A 10,113-nucleotide genomic window follows, 5' to 3' on the forward strand; every position below is an offset into this window, starting at 1 on the left:
ACATTTATCATTAAGGTGCAAAATTTAAAAAAATATGGATTGTCAGATATTGAAGTGAGTGATACAGAAAAATGTGGAGTAAATTACGCCATTTTTAATCACTGAGACCATTATATTTTGGAATGTTGGAACGTATGCATTGTAATATGTCATTATAATCTGAAAAATTGGTAGGTGGGGGATTGTTGTACATTATTTGTTCTCACATATGTGCACATATGGGGCATCTAGTCACTCACAATCTAATTTAAGGACCTCAGATCACATATAAACACAACCAATTGAAGTCCATCTTCCATTTTTACATTAGTCTTCAGATTTCTAGGCTTTTCCCTGACACTTATTTTTTTTTCTTTCTAGGGAGTATATCTGGATCCAGAAAGCAAGACTGAAGAATTTAGAAAGGGCCATAATATTGATTAGTGTTAAGCCTGCTTTACATGTTACGATTTTGTATACGATATCGTATGCGATCGTAACCGCCTCCATCTTATGCGCGGCACGTTCAATTTGTTGAATGTGCCGCACAAACGCTTAACCCCTTTCACACATACTTACCCGTCCATACGACCTCGATGTGGGCGGCGAACGTCCACTTCCTGGAGTGGGAGGGACGTTTGGCGTCACATCGACGTCACGCGGCAGCCAGCCAATAGAAACGGAGGGGCGGAGATGAGCGGGACGTAAACATCCTGCCCACCTCCTTCCTTCCGCATTGCTGGCCGGGAGCCGCAGGACGCAGGTAAGATCTGTTCATCGTTCCTGGGGTGTCACACACAGCGATGTGTGCTACCCCGGGTACGATGAACAATCTGACGTTCAATTTTTAGGAATTGAACGACGTGCATGCGATGAACGTTTTAACGTTCAATCGCAATCGCACGCACCTGTCACACACTACAATGTACCTTACGATGCCGGATGTGCGTCACTTACGACGTGACCCCGCCGACATATCGTAAGATATATTGTAGCGTGTAAAGCGGGCTTTAGATTATAGGACTATCGGTTTTTTATATTTGGTGCCTTAAGTGTCATCACACACTGATTATACAGAACAAAATCTGGACTCTGTTTTATGACATTCTGCTACAGCCATTTCTTTGTATTCCTGTACGGAAAGTTGGCATGTGAGATGACACCACCTGTATACATAATCCCTATCCATCTGCTTGTTCTGCAGTATGTTGAATCTTGGTATCTGGGCATTGCATCAATAAAACCTAGACTTAGATTGGTTTACATACAAGTTGATGGTGTCTATTTTCTCTTAACATTTGGTGGGATGCAGGTCTGGAGAGCTGTTGTCATCCTATTAGATAGATAATGAATGAATGTATTATAGAAATGTCTAATATCATGTTCCCGATTTTGTTATTATGTCACATCCTGGTCTCCATCTTGGACATCATAACAAACGGGCACTTTTTTTGTTTAATTTCACATTGGAACTATAGGAAAAATGACACTACAGCTACAGAGGTGACCGTCTGATGGCCCAGCTCGACTACCCATCTCTCCTGAAGACCCTTTCAGCTTTTTGAGGGTTGGGTGGAGGACATCATCTCTGAAAATAGGGTCCCACAGCTGCACCCCAACAGATTGAAGAGTCAGTGCCCTAAAGCCACGGGGGGTTGTGTAGTCACTCACTACATCACTTAGGATGATTTCATTCTTCAGGAATTACACAGGAGTGGTCCTTGTGGTGGTGTGACATATAAAATCTGTCCTAGTCTGGGGCAATAGCGAATGCTATTTCTGGTCTTCAAACAACAGGCCTAAACATGTCTTATACTGCCACTGGCCTAATTCCATTTCTTCTGTTGAGAGTTTATGAATGCCACATAAGGGATCTGATATGATGTAACCATCCTAAATTTCAGTTAGTTAGTTGTAGTATAGCCTTGGTCTAGGGTTCTTAAACTGATCGCCTTTTCTCGGGGTCAAGAAGGAATTTTTCCCCTGTGGCACAAATTGGCTGAACGTGTCCAGGTTTTTTGCCTTCTTCTGGATCAATGGCTTTAGGTATAGGTAGAGACTGTATTTAATAAACTGTTAAAAAATGAATGATCTGTCTCTTCATTTCTTTATATTATATAACACTTAGTTATTTGTATACATTGTATCAATTTTAGGACTTCTGACTGCTTCAATACATGAAACTGAAATACAAGGGTAGTAACTATGTCTGAAGGATAGGTGGCCATGTATGTACATCTTCTTTTGTACCTTCCATAGCTGCAAATAGAGAGTAAATTGGACAAAAGTGGCCACCTATTCTCTACCTGATTGGTTTGGTGGTAGTCCTAAATATGGGAACTTCCATTACCTAGACATTTATTTCATACTCGTAGATAGCCCGTTCCAGTACAGTGACTGTAGTATATAATGCATCTGTGATGCCCTGACCTATCAGGTCGTCACAGGGTATTGTGCAATCTGCCCTTCTGTGCAATATCCATCTCCTCCTTGGTTAAGGGTCCCTAACCATTGGTGTTGCCAAGAACAAGCTAAGAAAATTGTGAGTAGACAAGGCAACCAGGAAGTTCAAGTTCAGTCAGCCTGTCGGGCAGTGAGAAAGAAGGAGTGAGGAGGTGGGCTGTCAGGAGAGGACAGCAGATAGAAGAGAAAGTGACAGAAAGAAGTTCCTGGTGGAGATCCTGGGGTCTAGTTAGGCCCAGGTGACACCTAAAGAAAGAAAGAAAGGATTCCAGGGCCACGGTAGGGTATATTGGCTCGTGGCCTGTTCCACTGGAAGATCGGGTGGAGGGATCTGGCTGCATTCGGGGACGGTACCCAGACAAAGGGAAGAAAGACAATTCCTCAAAAAGTAACACCGAAGGCCTGGGGTGGTTGCAAGCGCCCAGGGCCACAACCCGCCACAGATCCCCGGTGAAGGGGGCAAGATACAACTACGGTTGGCCCCCTTTGTACAGGCCCTGTGGTATAGGCCAAGACCAGTTCAGCTAATAGAGTCAAGGCTAAGAAGTTGTGACGCCCTGGGCAAGCCAGGGGTCACAGGTCATTGCACCATCACACCCTACACCCCCAGTTAGGAACATCAAAGCTAACCCAAAATCCTTGTTGCCTTCTTCCAGGAGCTGGTGTCCACACCAGGGGGTGGGCCAGGCGGTTGGCTCCGCCCACCGAGGAGTACACAGCTCTGGAGGCGGGAAGAACCAGCAGATAAGCTAGGGAAGTGAAGGAGTAAACAGCTAAGTTCAGTTTAGGAAGTGAAGGAAGTAAAGTGGTAAAGGAGGACAGTAAGAGTGGTGACAGGAAAGAAAGAGTGTGGAAAGCCTGAAGTTGGTCCAGCTGTGTGCAGGACAGAGTCAGCAAGGTCAGCAACGGCGGTGATTGTCCGGAGGGGTGACTGTTTGGAAGTTCCTGGAAGGACCGCGGACGGGTGGTGGCCCGGCGGTCTGGAGCAGTGTACAAAGGACAGTCAGCACCAGGGCAGGGGCCTCTCGGACCCCGGCAAGGCTAGGAGTCGCCATAATTTGCCAAATCCGTCAGTGAAGGGGACGTCGATCCCCCAACAACCAAGTCCCGATTGAAGGCAACAGCCCAACCATTACAGTAGAGACACCGCCACCGCCAGGGCACCAGTTTCTAAGGGCCAGCGCCTGCGGGCAAAGAGTAGAGCTCCTCCGGTCCAGCTTGAAGCCGGGGAGCGGGTTACCGGTGGGAACCCATCGAGACCATAAACAACATCAGGTGCAGGAAAAGGGACATCACCGTCACCTACTGGGGAAAGCAAGTGCAGCCGTCCGTGGGAACCGTCTTTCCAGCCGTGTGTTTTACCGAGAACTGTGTCAACGTCTCAGGCTGAGTGAGTACCACAGTGCCGCAAGGCACAGCGCTGCCCCCGCGTCCCTGCGCCCACCAAGCCCTGCATCTCCCACCTCATCACTGGGACCCGGGATCACCAACCCCTACCCACGGAGGGGCAACACAACAACTTGCTGCTTCACACCATCACTCCCGGGATCCCCACACCGAGCAGCGGTGGTGCTAACAAATCACCACAACCGTGGGTGGCGTCACGGACAATAGACAATATCCCCACAACCCAATCCCCTTTCACTCACGGGTGAGGAGCGCCGCTCGAGAACCCCCGGGATCCGGCCCACCGCTCGAGCCACCACTGAGCAGCCACAGCCGGACCCGAGCAGGGGGGTGAGCGCAGTGCTGACACCCTCCTCCCCGCCCGCGACAAAGTCAGTCAGGAAAGAGACACAGGAGGGGTACACCGGTATTGACCTCTGAACTACCCGGGATCGGCGGCAGTCCCTGACAGCGGATCCTGGCACGCCGTGGGCAACTGGTCCACGGCCGAATTGAACTGAACAGTGAGTAAAATATCTGAACTGCAAGCCCTGTATCGTCTGTTTTATCCTGCACTGCATCTACAAACACCATAGACTTCACCAAGCACCAAAGGTTGCCCAGGGGTACCCGCTCTACCTGTGGAGACCAAGAAACACCTTAGCTGCCATAACATCAGCCCCGGAGGTCCCTTCCAGCAGCTGCGGCTCCATAGCTGCAAATTACCACAGGTTGCATCACGAATCTTATATGAACTTTAACACTATCATCACCCCCAATACCGCCACCGCTGACTACCCCGGACTAGTCCGGTCCGACACCGAGTCACTAAGGCCCTGGGGTGGGCGAGTCATGTGCTGATAGTATTACTTGGAATACCTTCAAACAGATGCTGTTACGATCTTCATCAGGTCCGTGGGACTTCCAGATAAGTGTGACAAAAATATTCATAACAACAAAGTAGTCTTTACTTGGCCTCACACTTGGTCACAGAATACAGCAAGCAGCACACTTCATGGTATCTTCTGTATAACACAGAAACACAATCATTGCAGTTTCCAACGATGGCACTGTGGTGGCCACAGAGAACAACACCTACACACCCCACACTCCCGGTCAGGCACACCAAAGTCAGACACAAACCCTTGTTGCCTTCCTCCAGGGGCTGATGTTCACACCAGGGGGTGGGCCAGGCGCTTGGCCCCGCCCACCGAGGAGTTCACAGTCCTGGAGGCGGGAAAAGAGTTTAGTTTAGTGAGGGAAGTGAAAGTGAGAGGAAGGAAAGTGGTAAAGGAGCAGACAGAAGTTGGTCCGGGTGTGTGGCCCGGACAGATCAGCAAGGTTGGCAGACGGTGGTGACCGTTTGCAGGAGTGGCCTATTGGAGCTAACCGTAAGGACCGTGGACGGGCGGTGGCCCAGCGGTACCGGACCGGTACGCAAAGAGAAGCCAGCACCATCCGGCAGGGGCTTACGGACCCCGGCAAGGTTAGGAGTCGCCGTGAATTTGCCAAATCTGTTAGCGAAGGGAACCTCCTGGGTTTCCCAGCAGCCAAGTCCCAACAGAAGCTAACAGTCCAACCGAGAGAGGGAAACACAGTCACCGCCAAGGCTAAAGTTCCCAGGGCCAGAGCCTGCGGGCAAAAGAGGCTCCTCCAGCAACCATCCAAGCTGGGGAGCGGGTTACCGGTGGGAACCCATTGGAACAGTTACACTACATAGGTGCAGGGAAAGGCAGTCACCATCAACCTGCCGGGAGAAACAACACCGCAGCCGTCTGTGGGACCCGTCCATCCAGCCGTGTGTTTTACCGAGAACTGTGTCCTCATCATTGGCTGAGTGAGTACCACCATGCTGTGCGGCACAGCGCTGCCCCCGCGACCCTGCACCTCACCAGGCCCCGTAACCCGCCTGCCATCCATCCCTACCCCATCACCGGGCCCCGGGACAACCAACCCCCACCCACGGAGGGGAGAACTAACATCAAAGCTGCTCCCTGTCATCGCTCCCGAGATCCCCGTCCAGAGCAGCGGTGGTGTCACCAACTTCACCACAATCGTGGGTGGCGTCACGGACAATAACCGAATCCCCACAATCCAATCCCCACCCTTTTCACTCACGGGCGAGGAGCGCCGCTCGAGTCCCCGGGATCCGGTCCACTGCTCGAGCCACCACCGAGCAGCAGCAGCAGCGGCCGGACTCGAGCAGTGGGAGAGCGCAGCGTCCCCTCCTCCGACCGCGACAACTTGGCGTCACGAACAGGATCCTACCGCTCTGCCGTCTGGTAGAGGTGTGCCTTGTTACCGCCGGAGGTGCCCGGCCGGAAAATTTGAGAAGCCGCCATATTGGGCGCGAAGAATTCCCGCTCGAGCGTCTCCTCGAGTAGTGGAGGCGTGAAGGCCAAAACCCCGCCCCTGTAGAGGAAGAGCCGGAAAGAGACTAAGGGGGATGGAAACAAGATGTCTGCGCCCGACGGAGCCGCTGGAGGAGCGGCGGACGCAGTCGTGGGAGCACCCGTAGATGGGAATGGGCCTGCCCAGGTCCCGGCCGCGCTGGCGGGGGCGCCGCGGCCCCAGCTCTCGCTCAGGTGATGCCGTTCTTTTTGCCCTATGTGCCTGGAGCTGCCTGGCTACCGCAGTACGATGGGAAACCTGATGCCTTGCAGGTTTTCCGGAAAAAACTTAGTCCGCTACTAGAACTGTACCCCCTGACTGATAAGCAATGTGCAGCGCTAGTGCTAGGGCAGCTAACCGGCGCGGCTGAGCAAGAGGCGGAGACCTGGGCCGAGGTGGACCGGTCCTCTGTAGCCACCATCTTTGAGAAGCTGCAGACTGCCTTTGAGACCCGTACCGAGGCGGAGTTGTGGATGCAGTTCTATCAATGCCGGCAACGGCCCGCAGATAGCATTCGGGACTATGCCTTGCGCCTGCAAACCGCACTCCGCACACTGAAGCGGGTGGACACCATCAACAGTGCGGACAGTAACAAAATGTTAAGTGAGCAGTTTGTGCAGGGGATGAGGTCCTCAGAGGACCGCAAACAACTTCGGCTGTGGGCCCTAGAACACCCTGATGTGGACTTTGCCGTATTAAAGGAGCGGCCCATCAAAGCTCTGCAACCCCCCGCATCTGAAGCCCCTGAGCCAGCACCGTGGCCGGTTGAGACTGCTCCCGTTGTGGTGGCCTCTACCCCATCAGCACCTCCAGTGCCTGCAGCCCCTAGCGGAACAATGGAAGAACTCGCTGCTCAAGTTCGCCGCATGGATGGGGACCTCGCTAAGATCCTCGCCGCACTCCAGCCTCCGACCAGATCCCAGGCCCCGGCAAAGATGCAGCTCGCCAACAGCCCTGAGGACGTCCCCTGAATGCAGCAGAGAAGGGCCAATCACTCACGGTATGGACCCCCGATCTGTTACAGGTGCAGCAAACCCGGCCACTACTCCCAACGGTGTCCGTTAAACTAGCAACCCCTGGGGCCACAGGCCAATCCTCAGGAGTAGAACCCCATGGCCCCCCAGACTGGCGGGACCGGTACATCGGGGCCCAGCCCATCATCCCCGTGGCTGTGGACGGCATACCGGTGATGGCTCTCCTGGACACTGGATCACAGGTAACCACTATACCATACACACTGTATCAACGGTATTGGGGAAAAGACGAACTGGCTCCCCCAGATGCCAGTATGACACTGATTGCTGCTGATGGACTCCCATTGACCCAAGTGGGGTACAAGCAAGTGGCCATGACTGTGGGATGAGCTGAACTGCAACACTAGGGTATGATTGTGATAATGAACGAACCCAGTGATCATAACCCGAAGGTAGTGCTAGGGACCAACGTGATGGAGCACTGTATGAGTGATATGCTGACCCTACTGCAGCAGCTGGTCACTACGGCAGCGGGGAGCCGACAGAGAGCTGTGCAGCGTGAGATCCGAGCCCTGATGTACCGTCAGCATGTGAACTCGACAGGAGGAGAGATTGGTGGGGTCAGAGTGATGGATGTTGTCCCTTTGATTGTGCCTCCCAGGAGCGAGATGATGATTTAGTGTAGGGCAGCGGTAGGGCCCCAGGGACGTGACTACCCCGCCATGATAGAGCCCATGCCCTCTGAACACTGGCCCACAGTAATGGCCGCCCGAGGGGTGGTAGACGTAAAGAAGGGGAGAGTGCCTGTGAGGGTGCTGAACTGCGGGGAGGAAGAAGTCAGGCTTCCCCGGTACGCTACCCTTGCCAAGTTGTTCACTCTGGATCCCCACACCATCCGCGAGGCCGTTCCCCCCACCTCGCCACCTACTGCCAGCACTCACCCATCACCAGGGGAGTTAGACGAGTGGTGCCGACAGCTACATGTAGGCACTGACGATACCCCTACACATCACAAAGAAGGGGTATACCGGGTGGTACGGGAGTATGAGCGAGTTTTTAGCAAACATCCCCTAGATTTTGGGCAGATTAAAGGGGTCCAACACCATATCCCCACCGGTGAGCACCCCCCTATCAAAGAGAGGTACAGGCCTATTCCCCCTGCACACTACCAATGTGCCAAGGACATGTTGAGGAACATGAAGGAGGCAGGGGTTATTAGGGACAGCTGAAGTCCCTGGGCCGCCCCGTTGGTACTGGTTAAGAAGAAGGATGGCACCATGCGGATGTGTGTGGATTACCGGAAAATTAACCAGATAACACATAAGGACGCTTACCCTCTGCCCCGTATTGAGGAATCTCTGGCTGTGCTGAGAACCGCTAACTATTTTTCCACCCTTGACCTCACCAGCGGGTACTGGCAGGTGGCTGTGGCGCCAGAAGACCGAGAGAAGACTGCCTTTGCCACCCCTATGGGACTCTGCGAATTTAATAGTATGCCGTTCGGGCTGTGCAATGCCCCTGGAACCTTCCAACGGCTGATGGAATGCTGTCTGGGGCATCTAAATTTTGAAACCGTCCTGCTGTACCTGGATGATGTGATTGTATACTCCCAGACATATGAAGCCCACCTGGAGCACCTGGGTGAGGTGTTCGCGTCCCTTGCAAAATATGGGATGAAATTGAAGCCCTCAAAGTGTCATCTGCTGAAACCCAGAGTGCAGTACCTAGGGCATGTGGTCAGTGCAGAGGGTGTCGCCCCGGACCCTGAGAAGATCTCCGCCATCCAGGACTGGCCGAGGCCGACCACGGTGAGAGAGGTGAGGCAGTTCCTAGGCCTAGAGTGGTATTACCGTCGCTTCATCAAGGGGTACACAAAGATGGCTGCCCCCATGCAAGACCTTCTCGTGGGACAGACCAAAGGTGGTAGACTCCTAGGAGCCCCATTGGTGTGGGAAGAAAGGCATGAGGAATCTTTCCGTCAGCTGAGAGCGGCCCTGACCGGAGAAGAAATCCTAGCATACCCTGATTACAACCACCCCTTCATCCTCTACACCGATGCCAGTAATGTAGGCTTGGGGGCAGTCCTATCCCAGGTCCAAGACGGAAAATAAAAAGTGATTGCTTATGCTAGCCGAAGGCTTCGACCGACTGAGAGGAACCCTGAGAACTACAACTCTTTCAAGCTTGAACTCCTGGCACTGGTGTGGGCTATCACCGAGCGGTTCCGCCATTACCTGGCAGCAGCTAAGTTTACCGCTTTTACGGATAATAACCCGCTGACCCACCTGGACACCGCCAAGCTGGGCGCGTTGGAACAGCGGTGGGTGGCTAGGCTAGCCAACTACGATTTCACCATCAAGTACAGGGCCGGCCGTGCCAACGTTAATGCCGATGCACTCTCTCGGATGCCCCACCTGTTGGAAGAAGGGCCCGAGGATGACGACCTCGAAGAGATTGAGTTGCCCGCATTTCATCAGCCACCGACTGAGAAGGTGCATGTCCATCAACAACGGGTAAACCTAGACCCGCTGCCCAGCCAGGAGTGGCAAGAAGCCCAGGACCAGGCACCCGCTGTCCGCCTAGTCAAGATCCTGGAGGAACAGGACGCTGCTGGGATAGACCCTGCCGCCCCAGCTGAAGCCCAACGCCTGTGGTGGGAACGGACCCGGCTGTATCTGCACCAGGGGAAGTTGTACCGTGAGCTGATTAACCCAAAGACCCATGAGAAGATCCACCAGTTGGTGATTCCCCAAGCTAACGTGCCCACCGTCCTGCAAGCATACCATGATGGTGCTGGACACTTCGGATGGAAGAAACTAGAGATGCTGTTGAGAGAGTGGTTCTATTGGAGTGGAATGCGGGAATCTGTAGAGGCCTGGTGCCGAGAGTGTGGCCCTTGCACACTGAGAAGGAAGGACGA

The sequence above is a fragment of the Anomaloglossus baeobatrachus genome, chromosome 1 (assembly GCF_048569485.1).
Source record: "Anomaloglossus baeobatrachus isolate aAnoBae1 chromosome 1, aAnoBae1.hap1, whole genome shotgun sequence".
NCBI lineage: Eukaryota > Metazoa > Chordata > Amphibia > Anura > Aromobatidae > Anomaloglossus > Anomaloglossus baeobatrachus.